The sequence below is a fragment of the Condylura cristata genome, unplaced genomic scaffold, assembly GCF_000260355.1.
Source record: "Condylura cristata isolate star-nosed mole 26May11 unplaced genomic scaffold, ConCri1.0 scaffold00018, whole genome shotgun sequence".
In the NCBI taxonomy this organism is placed as follows: Eukaryota; Metazoa; Chordata; class Mammalia; order Eulipotyphla; family Talpidae; genus Condylura; species Condylura cristata.
This window is the reverse complement of record NW_004567119.1, coordinates 996,026-1,003,099: the sequence shown is the minus strand read 5'-3', so window position 1 is coordinate 1,003,099 and position 7,074 is coordinate 996,026. Positions and strand designations below refer to the sequence as shown.

The window sequence follows — 7,074 nt, the reverse complement described above, 5'->3', positions numbered from 1 at the left end:
CGGAAGTGGAAACTAACAAAACAAACACGTCCAAAAGGAAGTCACCTGTGCTTCATCCGGGAAACCCGCCCCCCACCCCGGGGCACCAGGTGCACCCGCTACCTCATCGGAGGCTCAGGCAGGAGGACAGGCAGTGAGCCCTTAACTGTGAGCATCAGTGCACGCTTTGTATTTTTCTCTGCATCGGGCTTTAATTTAGAAGGTCAGTGGTTTCCTTACACAAAACCTCAACTCTAGTCACTTCTGCGTAACTAAGAAAAAGGTTGTTTTAGGGAGGAAATTCTGGAAACCAAACAGCTGACTTTATCTTCTGCCAGCAGAAAAACAGAGGGAATAACTTAAAAAGAATTTTCAAAATGAAGTGAAATAATCAAAGGAAGCTTATTTACTTACTCTTAATAAAACATGGTTTGCTACTCTGGTAAGAAGCACACACAGAAAATAAAGCCCTGAGAGGTGTACCCCGAGCGCCCGGGAGGGCGCGGTCCACTTGGTGCTGCAGCTCCCTCACTTCGCAAGGAGCCGCTGGGCCACAGAGACGCAGGGGATCGAGAAGAACATAAACTTGGGAACTGAACCAAGTTGCGCTCAAATCCCTGCTTCCCCAAATATTTGAATGTGGCCGATTGCTTCTTTCAAACTGCCAACATGTATAAATGTTCTGAGCTTCAGGGTCACACGCAAGCCTGCCGAGTCTGCGGAATCTGTGTGCATGAGCCTCTCAGCCCATAACTGCCTCTCAGATGATGTTGGAATTATTTTTAAGGTTTACTTAGGGCCCCTCCTGGTGGTGCAGTGGGTTAAAGCGCAGTACTAGGAAGCTTTCTGCAGCCACTGCAACGCGAGTTGGATCCCAGCCAGGGAGCTGACCCACAGGGCTCAGTAAACTTCTCCTATCTGGCCTGCTGCTCCCCTCAGCAGTAGTTGCAATGAATCTGCCTGTTCTGCTCCCCACTCTCTCTCTGGTGAAACCGCTCATCCCCCACCTTTGGCCTGTACCTCAGTTCTTGTATGCATAATAAATAAATCTTAAAAAAATAAAAAAATATGTATTTTATTTATACATACAAGAATTGGGGTGTAGCCCAGAGGTACGGGAGTGGTGCTAAGAAGACTCCCCAGAAACAGAGTGGGAGCGTAACAGGTGGATCCACTGAAATCCACTGTGAGGGGAGCAGCACGGAGCCAGGAGAAGTCTGCTGTGGCCGGTGGGTCACTCCCTGGCAGGGTTGGGGGCCTCCTTGATGCATTTGTTGGCTGCCACCGCTCACCACACTTAATAGCCATTTGCTGACTGAATGAGTGAATGCTCGACCTTTAAACTTCCTATTATTCATCTCAAAAGATATTTTTAAGATGTCATCCTCAATTTCACAAGTTGTACTTGCAACAATCTGTATGTGAGAAAAGTTTCTTTTCCTGGGTTATTGCCAAGGAACTTTCCTAAGATGGAAAAGCCCGTGTCCAGGCCTGAGAGTGTTACACTTTACCCTGGTTTAGGATCTATCAAGTTCCCTTGACCTGTGTCAAGCGACCACTGCTCTGTTTTCTAACTTTTTTTTTGAGATGTATTTATTTATGCACACAGAACTGGGGCACAGGCCAGAGGTGCAGGGGTAGTGAGAGGCTTCCCCAGAGACAGAGTGGGGAGCAGGACAGGCCAGCTGACAAAGTCCACTGCTGAGGGGAGCAGCGGGTAGTGTCAGGAGGGGTCTGCCGCGCCATGTGGGTCACTTCCGGGGCAGGCGGGGATCGAACTCATGCAGAAGTGGTGTTAGCTTCTCGGTGCTGTGCTGTAACCCGCTGCGCCACCAGGGAGGGCTGACTTCTACAAATTTTTATATAATTTCATATACACTGTGTTCACTATTTCCTGTGAGTAGAGGAAGGGTATTGATAGTGATTCTGAGTGGTCTCACCCTTCACCAGCCTGAGTCCTCTGGTGGTAGAACATCAACTGTCTGGACCAGTAGAGTGCCAGAGGAGGGTGTTTGCTTGCCTAGGTAGAAATTAGGTGATGTTATAATTTTGAAGTATGTTGAAGAAGTAAATTAAAAAGAAAGGTTGATTGATGACATTCCAAAAAAAAAAAAATGTCATGAATTTTAAGCCAGAAATGACCCCAGACACGTATGGCTTCTCTGATCTTCTATATCCAGAAATGGATAGAAGTCAGTTCCAAAAAGGGCTTTTGGTCATTATATTTTCTTTTTATCTTTCCTTATTCATCACTGACAGATCCATCTTATTTATGGCTTAGGAATTTTGGAGTTTAGAAATAACTGCATCATTAGGCTCAAAATTATTTTATACATTTGAGATTAAGAATAATCTGTGAGGCTTTTTCTGGGCTGATGAGTCACCAGGATAAAAGGTCTTATGGATAAATGTAAAGTGCATACAACACACAGAAGAAAAGATGTATTTTAGTGTAAGAAAAATATAAACCTATCAGTGGAAGAGTCTAGGTAACACAGAGTCAGTGATGTTATAGGAACATTTGTTGGGCTCGCAATGCAAAGGTAGGAACTTGGTTTAGTTTTTCTTCTTTACAAAATGCAAAACTGATTTCTAGATGGGTTCTGCAATTTAATTAAAAATATAAAACCATGGGGCAACTAAATCTATTGTATTGATTTTTTCATCTTCCCAGATATAGTCCTTAAGAGACGCTAGCACGATGCCATTCATGACTAATGAAGGCAGGAAACACAACAGAGCCAGAATACCTGGAGAACTCAGAAATGGGATCTCGTCCAAGATGTGAGACCCTCGGGTGGAGACGGGCCAACCCCACAGGAGCTTCTCAGGATGCCACTGCCCGATGAAGCTGCTGAGATGGCCACATGGTGATTCTGGAAGAGGAGACCCAGGCTTGACAAGGGTGACTCTTCCATGACAGGTAGCCCTTGCGTTTCAAATTTTTACATGCTACCACTTCACCTTCATGACGGCTTACTCTGGCACCTGTGTTCCCCAAACAGGAAGTCTCAAGAGAATTTTCACCAGTAAGGCAAAGGGGGGCGGTGGGAGGCATCCTGGGCATTCCCACAGCTGCTCGACGGGGCTGGGGATCCATCAGAGCCCTGTTCTACGCTTTGTGAGGGTGAATGTGAGTGACGGTGTTATTCGGTATGCACTGATAGCTTCAGTTTAGGGTCTGGGAAAACTCAACAATTTTTCACATACGTAGGGTTTACATATTAGAAGGACAGGTGTATTAGAAAACATACAGAGGCACCAGGTGGGCATTCTGGCGGGAGGGTTGCTGATGAGCTTAGTGACAGAAATGCACAGTCACAGGCAGGGAGCAGCCACTTTTCACGTAGATGAACCTTAGCTGCTTCTTCCCTTAACTTCAGAGCAGCTCCTGGAAGATTTCACTGCACGCCCTGTTTTAGAAAGTGGGAACCTGCATTGCAAAGTAATTTCCTTTCACTTTGGAAAGAGGGGAGTTGAGATCCACAGCCTTTCTGCGTGTTCTGCATCCCAGGGACACAGAAGTCCTGGTTACTTATTTGTTGTTGTCGAAATTTAAGGTGCTTCTTCTGGTTGGAGATTTCCGAAATAGGAACCTGTTTGATACCAGATTCCAGCTCCAGAGGGCTTTGGAATACCAAAATCCATAACACCTATAGAGCTCCTTGACAGTCTCTTCCAGTTGATTGTTTTATGATTACTTCTTATTGAAATTCACATGAAAGTTTTTCTGTATTATTCCTATCAAATTAGTTAGACTTACAACATATAAAATTATGTTTATCTCTGAAAGGATTAGATTAGTTATTTGTTTTTTTTTTGTTGTTGACTTACAACATATAAAAGTAAACATATGAAAAGGTAAACATATGAAAGGTAAAGTATAAGTAGATGTCAGCCTAGAAACATGATTTATTCTACCTGTCTTTATCATGGTTCTTTGTAATAGTACTTTATAATTAAACTACACTGGAAAATCACATTAGCAATTCAGAGATTATGTCTTTTAAAGTATTTTCTTATTCTTTTCCCTTCATTTGAGTAATTTAGCTTAGTTGATGTTTTTATGCCTTATACAATATTTTATGTTTAAATAAAGAGATATTTGGGGTTGTGAGATCCAGTTTGTAAATTAGAAACTCTTACAAAAAACTTCTGTGTTTATTTCTTTGCTCTTAAATCTTATCTACAGATGAAGAAAATGGTCAGGTAGAAGTCTTATTTTTTGAGTTTTATTTCAGCTTTAATAATTATGAATCAAGTGACTAAAAAAAAATACAGGCCCTGACATCAAAGAATATCTTTCAAGTAGGGTTCCGCTGTCCAATTGCTGATGGAAACACGGTCACTAATGATTTTTAATTGGGTTCAGGTATAGTTGTGAACTTTCTGCTGGTAACTGAGAAGAATGTATTTTATTTCAGTGAATTATAGGTGGCAGTATACACAGCTAAATTCCATATTTTATTGCAGGTGTATAGAAGGTATTTCAATTGCTTAACAATCTCATATGTGAGCTTATTGTTATTCTACCCCCTGGGCCTCTCCCTGTGCCTAGTTAATATGAGGACGTCTAATAAATTACTTCAGCTAATAGAGTTCTTGGGCATTATTTGCAATCTCGGGTTCATTCCAAAAGTTAGTCAAGAAAATATTTTAATGCTAATAAATAAAAGTTCTAGAAGAAAGTATAAAACAATCAGTGAAAGTAAAGTTAATACTAAGATCAGAATTTTAAAGCTGAAAGTATCTGTAGCATCCATAGCAAGCCAGAGACAGAATTTCGTTTTTTGTCTCTTTATTTTCATTCGATTTTAAAAGTTACGAGCAAATGTGCTTTGATTGTTAAGTTGTGAAAATGCAATACTTTCTTCATTTACTCTTCTGTGGTGTGATATGTATCCTTGTGAATGTTAAGTACACCATTGCTATTATTTTTGGCCAGTATTCACTCTGAATGTGATATTCATTAGAATGATAATAAAATCTATCTGATGTAGAGAAACAGGATAAATTGATGATGGAAAACCAGATGGAATTTCTCCTGGGGAGAAAGAGCCTCAGGCACCCAGTCCCCCATTCATACCATCCCTCCCAGGGGCTTCCACAGAGGCATGCAGAAGATTCCAGAAGGTGGGTGGGAAACTAGTGGGTGAGGAGGCAGGACAGGGAGGGAAGACATGACAACCCTCCAGGCAGGGGGTAAGCTGTGCCCAGCAGAGTTTTCCTGCATTTTGCTTTACATATGGACCTTTTCTGAAATACATTCCCTTTCCCTTTTAAATTAAAAGGCAATTAAATAATAATAATACAGTTATTTAGTTCAGATTCCCAAAATGTGGAGAAGGAACTCCAGAAGGCATGAGATTCTGAGGCCTGAAGGCCAGTCAGTGGTCACCCCTGGGGGCCAGCCTGGAGAAGGCCAGGATGCTGCCCCGGGAGCCCTTGGGTGTACCCATGAGGCCCCTACCTGCTTGCCTGCCGGGTCCCCTCACCCACACCCTAACCATTTGTCTGTCTTAAGTGGCTTCTTACCAATGCTCCTCTGAAAGCTGGCAGATTGTTCTGGGATCATCAGGCTGATGTATACGCGTTATTAATTCTAATTTGAAATAAGCAAACCTAAAGGAATCCATCTAGAAACTGTTCTCCAGACTTGTTTTTGGTCTGGCCTTTGTTCAAGGTCAATCAGATAAATTCTCAGACTTGAATGTTTCATAAGCGCCTTCTAGTGAATTTTTTTTTATTTATTTTTTGATACAGACTTCTCCAGCATTTAGAAGTCTGAAAACCCCTAAGCAATGGGAGTTTAAAATAGATGTATGCCAACAGAAACCCAAGGAGACATTTGCATTTTAACAATGAAATGAAGCCCTGAAAAGCTGTTAAGAGACCAACCAGAGTCTGGGGTTTGGGCTGGAGAAATACAGCAGGTGCCAGTTTTTATCCTCCCTGTTTGAATGATCACACCCTGAAGAGCTGCCAAGTCAGACATCACACTCGCGTCCTTTTCAGCTAAAACATGTAGCAGGTTCTAGGGGTGCATCGGTGAGAAAAAGAGATGGATGTTCCTGCTTTCAAGTGTGTGCTGTGTGTGTGTAGAAAGAACAAGTGACTATGTTAAATGATCTGTACAGAGGAGAAAAGCACAATGACAAGTAAGACCTGTAAAACAGGTCAAAGTGATCTCTCTCTCTCTCTCTTTTTTTTTTTAAAGATTTATTTATTTGTGCATACAGAACTGGGGTACAGGCCACAGGCTCAGGGACGGTGAGAGGCCTCACCAGAGACAGAGCGGGGAGCAGAACAGGCAGATGGACGAAGTCCACTGCTGAGGGGAGCAGCGGGCGGGCCAGGAGAGGTCTGCGCGCCCTGGGGTCACCTCCCGGGCAGGCGGGGATCGAACCCTGGAGAAGCGGCTTTGGCTTCGGCCGCGGCGCCCCCAGGGAGGGCCCCAAAGTGATCTCTTAACTCTGAATTAACACGCTGTTTTTCCTGCTGACATTTGTGAGCCTTTTGCAACTGAGCCATGAAGTGGACCTTGGTCAGCGGTGGTGGCTGTTTGGCCACCGCCAGCGAAAACAGACGAAGTTGGCGGCGGGGCCACGCCGCCTGCGGGAGCCGCTTGGCAGCAGATCGCGCACGAGCGCTGCCCGGAGCCTTCGCCGCCAGGCGCTTTGCCCCAGACGCCCGAGGCCGAGCCCTGAAGCGCGAGTGAAACGCGAGGAGGCTTCCGGCAAGGCGACGGGCCAGAGCCCCTTTCCATCTGGGGTGCAGAAGCCTGATAGGGCGTGTGGGGGGTGATGAAGCGTGTGCGGAGGTGACCGTGGGGGGTGCGGGGGCGTTCTTCGCAGGCCGCTTACAGCCATCCGGTCTGGGGGAAACCTGTCTGCCGTGGGAGCCGCCAAGCTCTAGAAACTAGCAAACGGGAAGCCGCACGCGGGGCAGCTGGTTCCCACCAACCGGAAAGTTCCACGTGCAAACTGGCGCCCGGATCCTGGTCTCGGGCCACCGGTGCCCCGCTCGCACAGCCTGGGGGGCTGGTCTGGAAGGAGCCCGGCTGGGGGGGCTGGTCTGGAAGGAGCCCGGCTGGGG

The 7,074-nt window shown here is 45.1% G+C and overlaps 1 long non-coding RNA gene across 2 annotated transcripts in view; it reads left to right on the top strand.

Annotated features, from left to right (window-relative positions):
- Positions 1-7,074, top strand: part of LOC105853822 — a 97,694-nt gene continuing 90,620 nt past the window's right edge. The window contains exons 1-2 of one of the 2 annotated variants that reach the window (XR_001145594.1): positions 1-147; positions 2,654-2,902. This is a non-coding gene — a long non-coding RNA (uncharacterized LOC105853822). The remainder of the gene's footprint in view (positions 148-2,653; positions 2,903-7,074) is intronic. The other variant, XR_001145593.1, reaches the window with a different exon arrangement.